This window comes from Choloepus didactylus, chromosome 12 (genome assembly GCF_015220235.1).
Source record: "Choloepus didactylus isolate mChoDid1 chromosome 12, mChoDid1.pri, whole genome shotgun sequence".
NCBI lineage: Eukaryota > Metazoa > Chordata > Mammalia > Pilosa > Megalonychidae > Choloepus > Choloepus didactylus.
In genome coordinates, this window is record NC_051318.1 from 649,157 (window position 1) to 669,210 (window position 20,054).

Below are 20,054 nucleotides of genomic sequence, written 5' to 3' on the forward strand. Positions count from 1 at the left end.
CCTGGGGCAGCCCCTCCGGCTTCTCTGGGCCCCGGGGCCTCCCGGCACCTTCTCCGGCTTCTCCCCTCACCTGACTCCACTCTGCTCACGAAGGGCTCCAGCAGTCTGCATTACGGCCAGTCTGATGCATTAGGATCACACCCGTACAATGGGGCCGCACCACAGGAACGGGTTAGGTTTAAGAACTGCCTTTCTGGGTGCACAGCTCCAAGCCCCCGAGCCCACAATGGTTCCCCAGTGCCCCCCTCACCTACTGCCAGCCCCTCCAGGACCCCCAGGCCCTCCCGGCTACCCCCAGCCACTCCTGGCGTGACTCCTCCCTGACAGGCTCATTTCCTCCAAGCTTCTTCCTAAGACCGCAACTCAGGGTCCCCCAAGGCTCCGGCTTTACTGCTTCTCTGTCGGACACAGCCCAGCCTTGAGCTGCTCCTGAAAGCACAGACAGCCGCTGCGCTTAGTTGTCCAGCAGAGGTCCCAGGAAACCCCGAGCCACCCCCCCAGACCCAATTTGTTTGGTCCCCAGTGCTCCCCACCAACCCTGACAGCCCCAGCCGCGCCCCTCCCCGCCCCCCACCAGCCCCCACAGCCCCAGGGTGGGCCCAGCCGTGCCCCCCAGGGCCCCTCGCCATCCCTCCAGCTTCCTTCCAGTGCCCCTCTCTGCCCCTAGCTGACCCCCCACCACGCCATGCCCCCCGCCGTGCCCCTCTCCTGCTCAGTTGATGGACAGCTCCTCAGTGAAGCCAGCACTCGTCCCGCCCTGACCCCCCCTTAGACCTTCAGTCCCACTCCCCCGTCCCCCACACCTGCCCCCGTCTCGCACTGCTCCAGGCAGAAGCAGGGTTCAAGTTTGTTCTTAGTGGTGCCTCTGACAGTTGAAGGCAAATAGCAGAGAAGAGGGGGCAGCTGGGAGTCTGTATCTCAGCAGCGATGCCAGTCTCAGGGCAGCATGTGTCCCTGGGACCCCAGGGGGGCTCTCAAAATGCAACTGTTAAAACATTAAAAGAGGACAAATTCTCCCATGTTTAAAGGAGGGGTATTCTGGATTGACTGTGGTGACTCAGCAAAAGTTCCTGTTTTCATGCATGTCATTATTTTATTACTCGTCTACCCATACAGTGGACAAAGGGGGCGTCCCGGGGTTCTCACGGTCACAGTCACATGGTGAGAGCGTGTAGTTCTGCAATCATTAGATCAAGGGTACTGGGGGACAGCGCAACAGTTTCAGGAATTTCCTTCTGGCTATTCTGATACACTAGAAACTAAAAAGAAATGTCTGTATAATGAGTCAGTCATAACTATTCATCAAATCCAATTTCTCAGTTACCCCTCCTCCGTCTCATCTGAACATTCTATGTCTTCAGGGAAAGCTGGGCAATGACCATTCTAACTTCTTTGTACTGAAAACGGGGTGTTGACCTTATGGGGTGGAGGAATGAACCTGGTTGATGTTCTTGGAGAGACTGGGACCTTGGGTTTCAGGGCTTATCTGGCATAGGAGCCATCTGGAGACTTTAGGTTTCTGAAAAAATAAACCCGATAAGTAAAACTTTTATAGAGACTTAGATAGAGCCCTGGGTATTCTTGATGGTTTTAGGGAACACTGTGGCTTGGAGCTTGGCCTATAGCGGCAATTTGCAATATCCAGCTGAAGCTTGCATAAGAGTAACCTCCAGAGTGACCTCTCAACTCTATTTGAAATCTCTCAGCCACTAAAACTTTATATTCTTGCATTTCTTTTCCCCCTTTCGGTCAAGAAGTCTTTCTCAATCCCTCGATGCCAGGGAGAGTCACACCCCTGGAAGTGTGTCCCATGTAGGAGAAAGGGTGTGAATTTATTCACCGAGTTCTGCAAAAGTTTTAATGTCATGTCAGAAAAGATCAGGAGAGCAGGGTTGAGGACAGGAGTTTGTCAGTCCTGTTGGGTGCTGGAAGGAGCCCTTTAGCAAGGCTCAGAGACAGGCTGGAGGCATTGCGCTGGACGCTGTCCCGGGGCAGGGGGTCCCCTGGATCACTGGGGGCTGCTGCAGGCTGCAGCTAGAGTGGCTGCAGGGAAACATTGAGGGCCTGACCTGGAGACGACATCGGGAAGCAAAGCAGAGAGGCCACCTGTCCTCACCGAGCTTCCAATCAAATCTACAGAAACCAAACTGACCCAGAATGCAGCAAGGGAAAAAGTAGCCCACCTCCACCCCCAGGAGGCTGCAGGTGAGCAGGACCTGTCAGAGAGGCTGCAGGGGTAACTGCACCTGTTAGGGAGGCTGCAGGTGAGCTGCACCTGTCACGCCTCCCAGACCAGAAGGAAGTGCTCACTGCCAGCGTCAGCGCAGAAAGGGCTGCAACTGCAGCCCCCGATGAGGTTGCAGCACCACCTGACACCTGGGAGACATGTCTGGGAAGAGGAGGGTTTGAGAGCTTTTGTCGGGATTCCGCCCCCTGATCGGGGCTGGAAGGGGCATCTTGCAGATGAGCAGGTGGCAGAAGAATGGGTGAGTTGCCCCACCGAGGCCGGTGGGCTGAAGGAGCACCTGCTGCAGTGCAGGACACCCGGAGGACGTGCGTTTCCCCCGGTTCCATGCAACCTGTTAAGGGCTCCTCTTATCAGTATTCACGCGAGAGACGACAGGTGCCAGCACAAAGCTGCTGGTGGGCACTGGAAATGTCAAGGTGCTGCCACAGCCTGAACTGTGTCCCCAAAAGACAGTCAAGCCCCAGCCCCCAGCCCTCTGCAAATGGGGCCAAAGGGTGAGAATGGGCCTGTCCTGGTAAAAAGGGGGGAACGGGACCCCGAGGGGTGGGGACGGAGTGGGGGACAGGGACGCCATGGAGCAGGGGAAGGGAAGGCCTGGATGTCCCGCAGGGCGCTGGGACCACGGGCTGTGGCCCTGGATTCCCGACCTCCACGGGATCACAGGGAACCCTGTGGCTTCCAGCCCCGGTCTGTGGTCCTTGTTCCAGCGGTGCCAGCAAACCCGGCCGGGCAGGATGGACCCTGGGGGTGCCCACGGCGGTGGTCTGCGCAAGCAGGGTCGGAGGGCGGAGACGTGCTCGGCACAGTGCCCCTGACCTGGGGGAGCTGAAGAGCCCGCAGGTCCCGACGCCGAGGGGCTCCAGCTCCAGCTCCTGAGCCGGGGCGCTCAGAGCTGCCGGAAAGTCTGCACGGAGCCCGGGGCTTCAGGGATAAAACCCGTGGCAGGAAACAGGAAACGAGGAGCAGGCGCGACCCGAGACGCCCGGGCCCCCGTGGCTGGGGGCTGTGGTTTTCACACAATCCCCAGTCGGGCCCAGAGGAGCTGCGACCCAACGGGAGGCAGGAGGCGTCCCCGTGCCGCCTCCAGGACGCGTCGGTGGCGTCTGTCCATCTGTCCGACCGTCCTCCCTCCGCGGTGGGCCTGTGTGCTGACAGCACGCCTGATGGGCCTCATATCAACTGCGCACAGCACCCCGCGTTCCTGCCAGGTGCCTGGGGGTCCCCGTCCAGGGGCCTCGGCCCTGGGTCCTTCCGCCCCGCAGGCCCCCCCTTCTTGCGCCTCGGTCTCCCCGTCTGCTGCTGAGAGTGCAGGACCTGGGCTGGGGCTGGGGATGGGGCGGCGGAGGGGACGAGCTTCTCCCCGAGGGCGTGCCCCAAGGTCGCCCTGGCCAAAGGCTGCGCTGGGGCCCGCCCTGCGCCCTGCACCCTGAGGCTCCCTGCGCCGTGCTCCCCACGCCGTGCTCCCCGCGCTGTGGTCTCTGCACCCTGAGGCTCCCCGTACCGTGCTCCCTGCGCTGTGGTCTCTGCGCCCCGAGGCTCCCTGCGCAGTGCTCCCGGCACCGTGGTCCCCGCCCTCCTCTCGCACACCTCACTGCCACTGTCGCAGGAAATGCAAACACCACGTGTGAACACACAACTGTCATTTATTTGCACCACCGACTTCAGGAAGGGAAAAAAATCACAGCTCAATCTTTTCATTAAAAAAAAAAACAAAAAAAAACCCGGTGCGGTGTTCCCGCGGGTGACCTTAGATGGGCCTGTAGCAAACAGCCGGGAACTGCCAGACCCCGAGTTCTGCCCTGCGCTGTAAACTGTGAAAATTACAGAAATGGAAACAAAAAACAAAGTAATTACCTCCTCATGTGTTAAAAAGTTAAGTTGAGCAGGCGGTTGCCGTGGAGACGGCTTCCTGTTTGCCCTGCTGGTCTCCGCCGTGTTCCAGAATCTCCCCTCAGAACCCAGCGGGGCCTGTAATTTCAGTCAGTCAAGTCGGGTAAATTGCGTTTTCAGATGCAGTTGTGGTTTTCACTTTTATTTATCGTATGAATTTACCCGTGGCCTAAGTCCCGCTTTATATTTTGCGAGGGGAGCCCTGAACTTACACCCCCTGGTTCTCCTCCCGCAGCCAGGAGATGCGTTCTCCGATCAGTTAGTTCCTGACGATATTCACAGTGACCAAGATCTTCAGGCTTTTGGCCTGAACCATCCCAGGAATCTAAAAGAGAACTATTTGGCACATGGGAATGAAGTTTCTGGAAACCCAAGGAGTTCTTGGCCTAAATGTAAAAATAAAACCTAATACAAAATACATAGTAGAGAAAACCACAGATCTGAGTTACTACGTCTTGGGAGAAAAAGGATGTATTGCGTTGTTAAAAGTCCCAGGCAGGTGGAACCAGAAAATACGGAGAAGAAAGGAAAGGGAATCATATCCTTTCTCCTGGGCATTTGGCTGATAGGAAGGCAACTCCGAGCACTGCAGCCCAAAGCTCCGGCAAGCTCCTGGGGTACAGGAGGCCCCCCTTGATAAGCACTGTCTGTGCCTCCTGCAAACCGAGAGGCTCCTGCTCAGCACCCAGCACCCCACCCTCCTCTCCATCCAGCACCCCACCCTCTCCCTGTCCCAGCACCCCTCACCCTCCTCCCCGCCCCTCAACCCCCACCCTCCTCCCCGTGCCCCAGCACCCCTCACCCTCCTCCCCACCCAGCACCCCTCACCCTCCTCCCCACCCAGCACCCCACCCTCCTCCCTGCCCCAGCACCCCACCCTCTCCCCGCCCCAGCACCCCACCCTCCTCTCCAACCAACACCCCTCACCCTCCAGACCCCACCCTCCTCCCCGCCCCTCACCCCTCACCCTCCTCCCGCACTGGCGCACACAGGCAGCTACCGAAGGAAACCAAGGCCACGTGGGCAGGGCTGTTGGTGACTCTGACTCACACTTTGTTTCAAATAATGAAGGCATTTTTTTATTTTTTAGGGTTTTATTGGCAAGATATGTGGGCTCAACCTTGAAGGGTTGAGACCCGTGACTCTGACGTCCTGCAGCCCGTGTCCCGGGGCTCGCACCGTGGAGGCCCGTCCTGGCTGGGGGTCCCGCGTTCTCCCCTCTGGGATATCCCGAGCAGCCCGTCGCATCGGCTCCGACTCAGGGTCTCGGACAGAGCGGAGCTGCGCGTGGACTGACTGAGCGAGCCTTTCGGGGCCTGTGTGCACTGGAGGCCCGTCCGGGAGGAGGGAGGGCGCGCAGGGGGTGACACTCTTCAGTGGATCTGGAAATTCACCTGCAACACCCTCAAGGAAAGTAAATTGAGCTTTGCTCTTGTTTTGAAAGGGATGGAAGGAGCTCAGGTGAAAGGGGAGGCTGTCGGATAGAGCAGCCCCTGCATTGGAGATGCACTGAGATGGGGCGCCGGGTGTCGCGGGGCGGGGGACAGTGCACCAGTTCCAGGCAGGGACGTTGCTCAAGGTCTTTGTTTACAATCATCCCTTGGAATGACGTCTGAAAGAGGCATTCAGTCCCGTTGCATGTTTTCCAGAATGAAGCCCAATTCAATGTCAAAGGCCAATCCCACATGCCTTAATGTGTGGTAAATATTTGGATTTTTATCATCGTTGCTAATTGTGGCATAAAAGGGTTCCTGGCTTGGGTTGGCAGGTGGAGGGAGCGCCACTCCATCACCTGGGAAGGTTGGAGGTGAGAAGTGCCCTGTGGGATGCCCTGGAGATCACAGGGGCAGGGGCTGAGTGGTGGTGTCGGGTCTGGGTCACCGCCGGGGAGGCCTGGGGCAGCTCCAACCCCTGCCGCCCGCTCCTGCCGCCTGGCATCGGCGAAGTCCGCGAAGGGTGCACGGGAGCTGGAACTGAGCCCCCATCTTATCCATCACTTCACACCTTCGCTTTTAGTTGCCCAAACCGTTTGGGAGGCCTCTGTTTTAGCAGCCATATTCACCTGTCTTCAGTAAGTTACATAAAAGTATTGAAAAGCAATGAACTTCTGCCTTCAAAAGAGGAAGCTGGAAGGTTTCCCTTGCGTAACTCTGAAGGAGGAGGTGACACACAGCACACGCATCTGTCTGTCACATGCCAGGCAGCGATGGGCAATGTCAACAGAAAGGACACAGGTGACACCTCCACAGAGGCAGGTCCCACACACAGCAGTGTTTCTCGAAAGCTCACTTTCCCCACCTCTGAATGCTACATGGTCAAGTGCTCCTACTCGGGGGAAAAAAAAGATTAATGCACATGTAATTTTCTTTTCTGTTTTTTCCGTACCCAGGTTTGACATTAGTCATCTGTTCTGATTTACACAGAAGCTGTGGGGCAGCCGTGGGATGCCCTGATTGCTGGGTGTCGCGTTTAATCTGACAGGTTTGGACATGTCTATCAGGCATGAGGAGGGTGAGCTGTGTAGATGTGAAATCAGAAACAAGTGGGTGACAAGAGCTCCAGGTGACATGGCTGTTTTCAGCGTTGCCTCGGCAGACGAGGGCTGGCGAACAGAGCTGGGCCATCCTTCCGGGGAAGGTCATCGCCATCACCACCGTCTCCACCGTCACCGTTGTCTCCACCATCACCGTTGTCTCCACCATCGCAGTCACCATCGTCTCCACTATCACCATCACCATTGTCTCCACTATCACCATCGCCATTGTCTTCACCATCACCATCACCATCATGTCCGCATTGCCATCATCTTCACCATCACCATCGCCATTGTCTCCACCATCACAATCACCATCGTCTCCACCACTGCCATCGCCGTTGCCATCGTCATCACCATCATCTCCACCATTGTCTACACATTGTCTCCACCGTCGCCATCACCTCTCCATCGCCATCACCTCCGCCATCACCATCATCTCTGCCATCGCTGTTTCCAACGCCATCATCAAACTCTCAGGAGTTCCCGCCATGGCCCCCACTGACCACCAGCCAGGACCATATGGGGTTGCTGTAACTCTGTAAATGTGTCCCAGTGTGCCCAGCAACCCCCCAAGTCACCCTCCCCTTAAAGAATGTTGCAGCACAACACTGTCCCATAAAATATGTGAGCCTCAAATGCAATCTCAAATTTCTCATTCAAACATGTGAAACAGGTGATGTTAATTTTAATAACATTTTATTTAACTCAGTATATCTAAAATACTATAATTTCAACATTAATCGATAACAAAGTTATTAACACAATATTTGCATTCTTTTCTGGTATGCGGTCTTTGAAGGCTGGTGTGTATTTTGCACATACAGGCCAGGACACGTTTCCTCAAGTGCTCGGCCACCTCCTGCAGCCATGTACCAGATGGCACAGGGCCAACCATCTGAGGTGCCGTCCCCATCCCTGGCAGCTCAACTGGCTTCTCCTCCTCTGGGGCTGCTCCTCCAAGGCCCTGGGAACCCTGACCCTCCTGCAGCTCCAGCAAAGCAGCTGCAGGTCAGCCCAGCACCACCTCAGCTCCTCCTACGGAGGCATCCCTATGAGACCCCAAGCTGCACAGGATGTGGCCTGTAGACATGTTCCTTAAGGAGCCATGGCTGTGCAGGCTGGGCCCGTGGGCATGTTCCTTACACAGCATCACCTGTGCCTGGAAAAGCAGCTCTGGGCCAAGCCTGTGAGGTCATTCGCACTACCAGTCTGGGACAAAGCTGGCCCCTGCTCCCTCCATCTCCACTGTTGTGTGAGGTGGTCTCATTTATCTGCCATGGGCTACACGGCCCAGCTCTACCCTGGCCTCCCCATGCTGTGGGAGACGTGCTCTCCTACTATTCCTGAGAATATCTAAACCATCCCATGTGCATCTCCACCACCTCTAACTTATGCTTCTTTGACCTTTCTTATAGCACTCAGTTCAGCAGTGCCAACGCTGCTCCTCCTCAGAATGTCGGTTGGTCCTTGGCTTCTCCTTTTTCCTCCAGCAGCTTCTCCAACCCTTTGACGGTCATCGCAGTTGATCCAAGTCCGAGGATGGAGACCGTGCTCCCCACGTGTGATCCTAGCATGGACACTCACTGGCTGTGAGAACTCACTCGCCTGGTGTGTGACCCTCACCAGCTGTGTGACACTCAGTAAGTGTGTGACACTCACCAGCTGTGTGATACTATTTGTGTGACACTCACTAGCTCTGTGACGCTGGCGAGTTGCTCCCCTGTTAGTTCCCTCATCTAGACCACACCAGGACAATATTTGTGACTCCACACAGGTCAGGGAAGTCGGTGCAGACAAAGCATTTCAAACACTAAACGCAGTAAGGACGAAAACCGGGTGCCTCCTGCTTCGCCCTCGGCAAGTGTGGTCACCACGGACATGTTGTAACGAACGTAAAACATTGCTTCTGCCACCAGGAAGATGCATCATTTCACTGTCATTCCACTGTGCCTCCTACGCCGGGGGGTTGGGGGGCTCGGAGAAGGAGCCCCGTGGCTGCTGACCCAACAGATTCACGCTCTCAGGTTTGGCTCTGCCTGGCAGAGTTCCGATGGAGAAGGCCAGGCCGTCACTTCACCTTCCTGGTGCGTCTGAGGACGTGATACATTAAGAGGAGACGCAGGATGGTCGCTAATGTGGGGTTTGGGTCGTCAGCTGTCATCACATTAATGACAAAACTCCATAGATGCCAATTTTGTAGAATTTCTGTTATAATAAAGGGACAGTTTTTAATTTTTACTTTGTATTACAATTTTCAACATTAGAAGCTCCAGTTTTGAAGAAGAAAAAATGCATGAGTAGATGTTTCTAGCAATCAGCTGCAAATGCTCAAATATAAATGGCTACAAGCTGGAGACAGGACTTCGTGAGCAACGTGTCGATTCCACATCCTGGTTGGTCACGCCCACCCCTCCGAGATACCGTTTGGTCATTAGGGTCTTATGGACGAGCCCCACCACACACATGGGTGTGCACACACATGTGTACACTGGCATGCAGACATGCACATGCATATAAACTCCTGTGCAGACACACACATGCACACACATGTCTACACACCCACATCCACACATGCACGCACACGTGCATTTGCACATCTGCACACACACATACACTCACCTATGCATGCTCACACACAGGCTTACACACACTGTGCTGGGTGTGATCTGATCCTTCGGTTTGTGCATTGCACTCTCTATGTCTGGCAGCTGGCTCGGGAACACCTACGGGCCCCGCTGGCACCTCCCCCACAGCAGTCTGAAGTGGCAGGAAGGGTCACCTGTGACACGTGCACTCTCTGAAAAGAACTCAGGTGTGCAGCAGAGACGTGGGTTAAGCTTAGAGGGCCAGTGGACTAAGAAGAATTCACACAATGTTATACTGCCTTTCAAAGAACCTTTTTATTTTCGGAGCATGTTGAGCCTTTGCAAAGCTGTGCATATTTTAAAGCTATTTACTACTGTTGTTAAGAAGAGAGTTTTTCTGAGGCACTACAAACACTCACCAGCAACGCCAAGTTGAGCAAATACAAAGACCTAAGATGGAACTGAAAAGGAGCCTCATGTTCAGAGGGGAGATGGAGACGCTGCAGGACAGAGCAAACAGCGTCTGCTCGGGTTTGCTAAGGCCGTCTTTATGCAAAACAACAGAAATGGATTGGCTTTATAAAGGAGGTTTATTTGGTTACATGGTCATAGTCTTAAGGCCATAAAGTGTCCAAGGTAAGGCATCAACAATCGGGTACCTTCATTGGAGAAAGACCAATGGTGTCCGGAAAACCTCTGTTAGCTGGGAAGGCACATGGCTGGTGTCTGCTTGCTCCCAGGTTACATTTCAAAATAGCGTTCTCCAAAATGTTGCTTTGGGGGCATTTTGTCCTCTCAGCTGTAGCTCCTCTTCAAAATGTCACTCTCACTTACTATGAGGTCCCTGTGTGAGCTCTTTTTATACTACTCCAGTGAACTAATCAAGACCCACCCTGAATGGGCAGGACCACATCTCCATGGAAACATTCAATCAGAGGTCACACCCTAACCAAAGGTGTCACTCACAGTTGGGTGGGTCACATCTCCATGGAAACACTCAAGCAGAAGGTTCCGACTTAATCAACACTAATACATCTGCCCCACAAGATTGCATTAAAGAATATGGTTTTTTCTGGGGGACATAATATATACAAACCAGCACAGTTTCCTAGTGGGTTAAAAGCTGCTTTGTGGGGGAGGTAATTTTTTCCTCAAAGCCTTTTTGCAGGATGTCCTCTAACTTAAGAGCACGTTGGCACGTAAGACAAGGATGGATCAGACACGGTCTGCCTTCCTGGAACAAAATGTAAATTGACAGACCCGGTGGGGTTTGGGGCTAGATGAACCTTCCCATTGCTATTTTCAAATGCTTGGGTTCTTCTAAACCAAAAACACATTTTGCCCTCAGCTCTTTTCGACTGTATTTTAACAATTCATGTGTATTTAAAGGGAAATTGAATCCATATGCATCTAATATATTTACACTTATATCATTAAAGTGTTGTTTTGTGAGATTATTTCTGTGGCCAGGAGACCTGAGCAGCTGTGGAGCTCTCCTCCCCACATGGCAGGGACCTTCCTTCTGTAGAACCAGCCCATGTTTGCCTGGGCCCTGCTTCCCGCCTCTTTAAAAACAGGGAAGCCCAGCATTCAGGCCCTTCCAATTTAAGGCACTGAGACCACACAGATTTCCCAATTCCAAATAAACATTCTACCAAAAAAAGAGACTCCACACCCCTTAGAGCAGCAATTATTTCTTGCCCAATACTGGGGTGAGTTAGCAGTAGATGAATTACGAATAAACATATAATCTATAGACACATAACATGAGGATACCTGAAAGCTTGAAATAGATCCAAAATAGTACCTGGGACAGAGGAAAAAGCAACCTCGGCAGCAGGCCATGGCGAAGGCCTGGGAGCTTGCTGTGCAATGAGCCCTGTGAAACTCATGACTGCAGGGGGAGAACCCCTGCAGGCTCGCCCCACCTGGGAGGGGGGTCACAGTGGTGCCAGTTGGACGCAGGACAGATGTCAGCCCCGACATGTGGGCACCTGCTGCCTGCGGGAGCGTCCAACACACCTGTACCAGCTGAACAGGGGCACCGGTCACCTGGACCCTGTGAAGGCCAAGGAAGGGCTTGGGAGCAGGTGCACATTAGAACGTTCCAGGTAATTCGTCCCCTCGAGCAAGATGAAGCCCAGTTATTAAGCCCAACATTACGAAAATTAAAGTAAGCTCTAATGGTTGCACACTTACACCTGGAGAATTTTGTGAACGCTGCTGTAAAATGCACCGAGTTTAAGAAAAACAGTTATAACGGGCGTTTCCCCTTCCAGGGGAGGCTGGAGACCCAGAGGGCGTCCCAGGGCCTCTGTCTCTGAACTCGCTGTGGGTCAAGACGAGGGACATGCAGAGCTGAACCGGGCGAGCTGGGCTCACGGCCACACCGGGGAAAATGTCGGCAGAACCCAGAGTGAGCGCAACTTCTCACGCGGCAAGACATTCAGTGCTGAGCACGCGGGAGTGGGTGGCAGATAGGAGGTCACTGTGAGTGTGCATACACACACACATGCACACCTACAGCACACGCACAGCTCACGTGCACACACACCCCCCTACGTGAATGTGTGCACACGCGCACTCACACGCAGCCCCACATGAATGTGTGCACACATGCACAGCGCACGCACTCACACGTGAACACACATGTGCACACATGCACACATTGTTGCCTTGTCATTTCCTGACCACACCAGAAACCACATCTCTATGTGCTGTTTCCTGGCACAAAATGCGGAATGTGCTGACGTGGTCTCCCCGAGACAGAGGCAAGGGTGGGCTCCGACCACACCCACGCACGAGCTGGGCCCTTCCCGCGCCGTCGCACAGTGGATCCAACCCTTCCCGTGACACGTGCAGGTGGACCCGGCCTTTCCCATGCCATGTGCTGAGGATCTCAGCGTAACTGCACGCGGAGGGAGTGCTGCTCGGCGGGGCCGGCCTAGGTTTCTTGAGCCGGTCGATCAAGCAAAAGCACCTGGACTCATGTTTCAAAGCAAGCCTTTTTCACTTTCAAAAACTATAAAGATTTCATAATAAACAAACTGAATACTCCACAGCTTTTCAGTGGTCTGGAGTCTGCAGTGCGTGAATGCCTGTAACTCGCTAAATCCCTTCAGCTGAACGTTTGCCGATATGTGTAAGGCAGCAATAGACTCCCTTGCAAGGAGTTTTATTCAGCTCTATAAGAATTGCATCAAACTATATTGCTAGAAACAAATTTCTGGATAGAAGCATTGGCACATGTTAACGGATTTTGATTCTCTTCTGAAATGTGGAATCAGTTGACAATCCCTGTTTGACATGAGACCACTGTCTCCTGGGCCTGTGATGTGCCCACTTCCTCATGACTCATTCTGTTCATTTGTGGGGTTTTCCCCTTTTTTACTACAATTGCCAAAGGCTTGTCTAATTCATTGCCTTTTTATTTGTTTACTTGCTTTTATAACTCAAAAAGCCAAATCTTGAATTTATCAATTGTAATATATTTTGTTTTTTGCTTTCATTCACTTTTACTTGTCTCTAAAATTCTCTCTCTGAGTTAATTCTCTTACACTTTCTTCCCAACAAGTGAGTTGAATGCTTGTGATCTCTTTACTTCTCACTTAAAGATGGAAGAATCTGATTGTGCCCAGGGTACAGTTCTGATCACATCCTGTAGGTTTTGGTGGGTAGCATTTGTATTTTCAAAACGACTGTAATTGTAGTTTGATTACCTCTTTCGGCCAATAGTCAGTTAGAAAAGTAATTTTAATGTCCAAATAGCCAGCGGGTTTTGCTTTGTTTTAACTTTTGTTAGCAATTTCCAGCATTGCTGCATAATGGCCTAAGAACTGGATCTACAAACCTCATCTAGAATTTATTCAGTTTTAGGGCAACAATTTTCAACCTGTTGTTGTTTTACCAATGCAACGCTTTAAGACATTACGTCTCAGTTGAAACCCCAAATCTGAAAAGGTGTGAGGCAGAACCTTTCTAGTTGTGTGGAGAATTGAGAGACCGAGGAGAGTTTGCCCGTCGGCCCCTTTGCCTCGACCCAGGCCCCCGAGCCCCCGTGAGGCTGTGAGGCTGCGCAGTGTGCTTAGTGCAGAATCAGCTCGCAGCTGTGTGTTCTGGATCCTCGAAAAGAAGCCAGTTCCCGTTTGACATGAATTTATGTGTTGCTGTTAATGCAGATTTATCAACACAGATTCAAATCATCTCTTTATCCATATATGTGTGTCATAAAGATAGAAAAATGGTATGGTACCCGCTGGCCATTCCTCTCAGCCTGGGTGCAATATGACATCTAGCGCACCTGTATCTCCACAACGTTCCCTTCTTGGTGTCTGCTAGCAAGGGCATCTGTTGGCAAGCTCCCAGCTTCACAAAACAGAGCACGCAGCAAAGACTTCGCCTCGAGCTTCTCGGACTCCAGTAAGCACCGGACTTACCGGGGTCCTGTTTAAAGAAAGTTCTGTCCTGGTGGACCTGGGCTGGAGGCAGAGACCCTGCATTTCCGGGAAGATCCCAGGGTGCTGGTGCTGGGCAGCAGGTGTCCAGACACATGGGGTTTGCTTCTCTGCGGGAAGAAACGTGCAGGAAGCGGCCGTGGGACTTGCTCAGGGCCCTCCTCCTTCCTGGCCCAACCCAACCCCTTCATGCCCGTCTTTCGCTGGATTGTCAGGAGCCGACTGCTGCAGGAGGTCGACGTTGCTGGCAGAGATACGGAAGGAAATCAGTACCAGCCTCCTCAGAGCACAACAGAAAAACGGGACTTCATTGTCTCCCCGAGCCCTGGGAGAGGCTGCCGGAGTGAGACAGGGTTATCTCAAGCAGCCCAGACCACGCACGACACATTGCCGGAGCCGTCAAGCCCTGGACAGAACCGAGGCTCTGCAAGGAAACAAGAACGAGGTTGGGGGGACCTGAGGGTAACAGCAAAGAAAGAGCAGGGCCTCGTCGTTGACTGTTTACCATCACATGGCATCTTGTAAAGTGGAGTTTCACCTTTGCATTCAGTTTTATACTTTATTTACAACCATTATATAGGCTTAAATTTGTTTAATTCTTAATATTTATGCTCAGACCTTTTTAATCACAATTTTCTTATCCATAAATTCTTAACTATGAGTCATCTCCTGTGAGCTCAATTGTATCTTTTTTTTTTCAGGAAGAACACACGATTCTTGTCTTAACACATGCAACACAACTTAGCTGGGTATAAAATTCTCAAGTGTCAAGAGCTTTTCTGTCAAACTTGAAGATTTTTGACAGCTTTATTTTTCTGTCTTTCAGAATGTGAACAAGAAATTTGACCAGCCTGATTAATAGTAGATAAACTATGCAGGTGTAACTGGAGTGGTTCTTTTTCCTGCCTGGAATGACACATCATTTCATGCTGTAATCTAAAAATGTCTCAGGATGAGTCTGACTGGGGGTCTCCTTTTCACTAATTTTACCCAGTGCCAGATGGGTCTGCTCATTTGCAGACCTAGTTCATCCTTCAAGTAAAAATAAATAAATTATGTTATACTTTTGGTTATTAGATTTGCTTCTTCATTTTCCTCAAAAATGAAAATTAAATATCAGAATGCTTTTCTATGCCCTCTGCATTTATTTTATTTTCAATCATTATATTTATCTCTTTTCTTTTTCCTAGAAACTTCAAGAGAATTTTTCAAGTTTACCTTTTATATTACTGATTTTATTCTCAATGTTACTAATTCTGATTTTTACCATTTCCAGAACAGATTTTAATCCCATCATTTCATCCTAGCTTTGTGTGTTCTAGGTCCTGTTCTAATTACTTGAATCCTCACAATAATTCAATGAAGTAGGTACAATTCTAGCCCCACTTTACAGGTAAGGAAACCGAGGCTTAGCAGAACCTACCCAAGGTCACACAGACAATAAGAGGCAGAGCCAGATTTTGAAGGATTTGGTTCCAGAGTCCTTATTATGCACTCCATTTTATCAATCACAGTTACTGTAGAGTGATTTTCAGCTCCCTCTATTATTTGCATTTCCTCAGGGGTGAATTCTCTAACTGTTCTTGTTTTTCACTTTTCTTAAAATTATTTTAGCTCATCTTTCCCCCCCTCCCTCTCTTCCCCACCTCTCCTCCTCCCCCTTCCCTTCTCTCTCTCCCGCTTCCCTCCCTCCATCTCTCTCCCTCTCTCCTCCCTCTTCCCCTCTCTCTCCTTTCCTCTATCTCTCTCCTTCTCTCACCCCTCTTTCCATCCCTTCATCTCTCCCTCTCCCCCCCCCATTTCCCTCCCTCCATATCCCTCCCTCTCTCCCCCCTTTCCCTCCCTTTCAGAGCTGGGGTATCCGTGCTCAGCCCAGGCCCAGGCAGGGGAGGCTCCGGGCTGCTGCCACACGTGGGGTGCCCTGCATGTCCAGAGTCCTGAAGGCATCAGCCCCTGTGGCCTCGACCTCTCCCGGGATCAGAGCCCAGGTGGCCATGGCTCAGCCCCCACCTGCTTTCTAATTTATGCCCCCAGAGATGAGCGTCTTTCTGCATGATGACAACTGTCTTTTCAGTTTTTTAAGATAGTTTTTTTCTTGCTTGCTACCTAATTGTGAAAGTGTGTATAAAACCTGAAATCATGAAATTATGCTGGAGTGGGGCTAGCAGTGACAGGGAACCCCTCCATGGAGCAGGTCGATCCTACCCAGTGCTGTCTGTGTGTCCAGCCTTGTTAGCGGTGAAGCCCTAAACGCACATGATGTGGAGTAGGCTTTACTAGTTTTACTCAGGAAATAGACAGTATATCCACCTGCACCTGCCTGAGTGAGTCAGGCCACCGTGCCCCCCCACTGCCCTCCTCCCTGGGGTGCAGCTACCCCGCTCCCACTCGGCAGTGCCCCCGGCTGGTGGTGAATCCTGTGACTTCTTGACAAAGCCGTGGAGAAGCTCTTTTCTCTTAGCTTCAAAACAAGCCAGGTCAGTTTTCCAAGTGTCTGTAGTAAGAAAGCACAGTGGAAAGGACAACACAAACTTGAGGAAGTTTAGAGACGTTGTCTTTCCAAGGCCTCTGACTGTCCAGCGAGACGGGCTTTGGTTGACAGTCCGTTCACCAGCTGCCCTTCTCTTTCCTGCTTTGGATCCCAGCTCAGAATCCTTTCCCAGGTCACACATTCCTTGAGATTAGAGGAATTAATATTTGGGGACTATAAGCTCAGAAGTGAGTTGCTGGAAACCAAATTAAAATGAAAAAGAGGAGACATACAGAAATAAATTATTATTTAAATAAATCTTCATTGTTCAGGGGAAGATGTGGAAATAAGTTATTACTTTCAAAATACTTGAATTATTTTGTGTTAAATATAAAAAGAGTACTTTTCCCATCCACTCCTTTTCCAACTCTGGCAGAAAACGGACTCACGTAGCAGAGCGGCCTTTTCTGGGTCACCTCTCGCACGGGGCTGCGCCTCGGCCAGGGCGTTCTGTCCTCCCAGGAGCGTCCGCCGGCCGCACACTCTCCCCGCCTGTCTGTGGCCAGGGCCTCCCCTCCACCGAGCAGTGGTTTTCAGTCAGTGGGGAGACCCCTGCCCCCCTGCAGCTCCTTCTCAGGACTTGGACTTTCCAAAATAAGATCAAAGCAAGATGGAGCCGTGCTGAACGCAGTAAGAAACCAAACGATTTCACGACTGTGCGTCTCATTGGATGTGAGCTGCTGTTGGATTCCAGAGACAAGAGCATTTTTACCCACCTTTGTTTGTATTATTCACACCTCTTTCTTCATCAGCTTGGAAAAATTATACATTGGCTCTATTTATCTAAAAATGGTCGGCTAGAAGCAGACGTGGGTGCTGGAGAGCCACTCACCTCCGGGTCCTCCCCTCGTGATACTACACAGTAGATCAGACTTTGCTGAGGGAGAATCCAAAAGACACAACCAAGCAGGCCTCTGATTGCACAATGGAGCCCAGATTCTCTTTCACAATCTGTTAACAGTCGATCCTTAAGTGTACTTTAAGGAAAGTACACTTAAAATTTTAGGGATTCATGGACTCCCTAAAAGTCATCTGAGGCCCTTTAATTCAGAACTCTTACTACTAAATATGGATTCTCTATCACCAAAATAAAGACTAGGGAACTTTGAGGTCTTGCAAAGGTAATTTCCAAACTCGGTGTTACTGGAAGGAGCTCCTCAAGACCAGCTGGGGTTTGCTCCCGCATGGCCTTGGCGAGGGCTCCGGGGTTCCATGGAGCAGCCAGTGGTCAACCCAGGTCTCGCTCATTTACCAAGGAAAATCCCGGAGCCTCGACAGGATGCTTATAAGACTGTACAGGCCAGAACGATGGGCAGAGGAGAGCTGGAGAAAAGGGGAGGATGTCTGCTAAATGGTGAGTGCGGCTGTCACCTAACTCACAGCTGTCGGTGTCAGCACGGGACACTGTCCTGTTCCTCTCGGGGAAGGGGTGTGCAAATCAAGGAAAGTGCCCCCGAGATCAGCAGCTCACACCACCTTCACCGAGTGGGACCGCATGGCAGCCCGCTCGAAGCCCAGTGACGCAGGTCAACGCAGAGGCTCTGGACTCTCTATCCAGTGGCAACGCCCACCTCCCCCCCCCCACCCCGCTCCTCTCCTTTCCGCACCCACTGGCCGTGCTCTGCAGCGGCTGTCAGCTGTGCGACTTGACCTGCATGCTTCCCGAGCTCCGAGTGCAGGTCATTTGATCCCCCTTACGTTTTCATTCCTTGATTTATGTTTCTCTCCTTTCTCATGCGGGGTTGGCATCCTGCGGCCCCTTCCCTGGTGGGTGGTGCTGCTGAACCTGGTTTTAGGAGCACTTTGGTCTGGGAGACAAGGGGACAGTCCTGGGGGCTGATGTTGACCAAGAAAGCCGGGAAGCTGCCGGCCAGTGCTCCAGTCTCTCTGAAAGAGCAGATTAAATCAGGCACAAATGACTTCTTTATTCCAGGATGTCAGCTGACAGAACTATAAAATGATCAAATGAGTAATTTGCATTAAATATCGTTAGCTTCATACCAGAAGGGACGTGTCCTAGGGAAAGGACAAAACTTGAAAGCATCACACCTGCTTGTTAACTTGGTCTTACATCTCCTGGAAGGAAACGATCATTTAAAATCATATCTCATAAGTGAGGGCCTGGCTGTGCCTCCAGCTGGAGGCAGCCCCGATACTCGGTCTCCGTCTTCTCATCACCACGGGCCCTCTAGCTTGTTTCAAGACCTTCAGCCTCTTGGTGAGTCACGTTGCCTCATTTGAAAATGTGCACAATATTTTTAGCAATCATGAAAATGATCATGAAACACAAAGTACTGATGTAAGTGGCACCGTCCTTCTCTTATAAGAAGGGGTCACTGACCTGGAGTTTGGCACGTCATAGGATGTCAACAAATGCTCGTTACACTGATGAACGAGTGGGGAGTGGACAGACCACGTGGGCCCCTATGGCCGCTGCACATGTAGACGTTTCCCCTCCGCATGGTGCAGTCAACACCTCTGGGGGCCATTGGATGCTTCTCCCCCAGCACACGTCCTCGCTCTTGCACCCGCATCTCCTCTGTGTCCCTAAACCAGCCGCATCCCACTCCTCACGTCACCCCGGGGCTCGGCCCAGCCAGTCAGGGCTGCTCGGCGGTGCCACGTGGGGGACGGCCACTTGTCCAAAGACCCCGTGGAGAACCCAGGAGATGGTGAGGTGCACAGGAATCCAACTGCCCACAACAGACTCGCTTCTCGACAACACTCACGACCTCTGGGGATGTTTCTGGAACAGGTGATCACGTGAACAATACGAAAGGGACATCCTCCCAGCTCCAGGGACCCAGTGGTTCTGCTGATCATAGACAAGTGGTTCTGTGGCAGCACATGGGCTCGGCCTCAAGTTTTCTCTAGACTCCGTGAGGCGTCCTTGAACTAAAGTTCCCAAATCAGAACAGGTAATTGTTATCTTAATGCAGGCAAACCCTGAGCTGCTGATACGTTAGGTGTCCAAATCCCACTTTAGCTTATAGGTCAAGCTGGCACGAACGTAGAAGAAAGAATAGAAATAAGAGAGCAGCTTAGACCAGAGAGAGGACACCTCACGGACACGAGGACTTTGCTGAGCTCCTCAACAAGCCTCAGAGAGAAAAGCCTGTGAGCCCCGGGAGCCAGGCCCCCCGCCAAGAAAGCCCATCTGCTGAGCTCTGGGCTCCCGCACAAAGCCACGGAGCAACGTCTCCCAGCAAGGGGTGGTTTCCTCATGGCCAGGCTCCCACGAGGCCCCTGGGTGATGGATCAGGGCTGGCGGGAGCCATGGAACCTCCTGTGGGATGAAGCTGAGGCCTCCAGGGTTTGGTGTCCGAGATGGAGCTGTGCAGTTAGGGACAGGCTTCCAGATGTGGAGGGGAAATGCTGGGGTACTCAGCTTACAGGTGCTTGGTCCGATAGGCCACTTAACTCTTCAGCATTAACCAGCCTGAATTTCTTTTTAATTCCAAAAAGGCGGAAGCATTGCAGTCTGAGAATTTTTTTTTAGTGCCTCTTCCTTACTAGTTCAATCTTGAATTCCCTTGCATTTAAGACTAATTTTCAGAAATCTACCCCCTTTTCTATTGATTGTGAGTTAAAACGCCCTGAAAACCACCTGGGTCCTGTGAATCCAGCCAAAAGACAAGGCAAGAAAGAGAAGAGAAGGCAGTGCCATTCCCAAAAGCGACACGCTTCACTCCCAGCCTCTTTCTTCTTGCAGAAGCAAGTCATGTGTTCCCAGCCGGGTGCGGGGGCCTGGGCGTGTGGCCCCTGCACATCCACGCACCGCTGCGGGGAGCATGGGTCTGGGGCACAGCTG

The 20,054-nt window shown here is 52.0% G+C and overlaps 1 long non-coding RNA gene across 1 annotated transcript; it reads right to left on the minus strand.

Moving 5' to 3' along the window:
• Nucleotides 1–1,067: 1,067 nt before the first annotated feature.
• On the minus strand, nucleotides 1,068–3,794 carry LOC119507133. Its single transcript, XR_005211142.1, has 2 exons — nucleotides 3,750–3,794; nucleotides 1,068–2,389 (listed from the first exon to the last, which is right to left on the minus strand). It is a non-coding gene; the product is annotated as an uncharacterized LOC119507133 (long non-coding RNA).
• Between the last annotated feature and the right edge of the window lie 16,260 nt (nucleotides 3,795–20,054).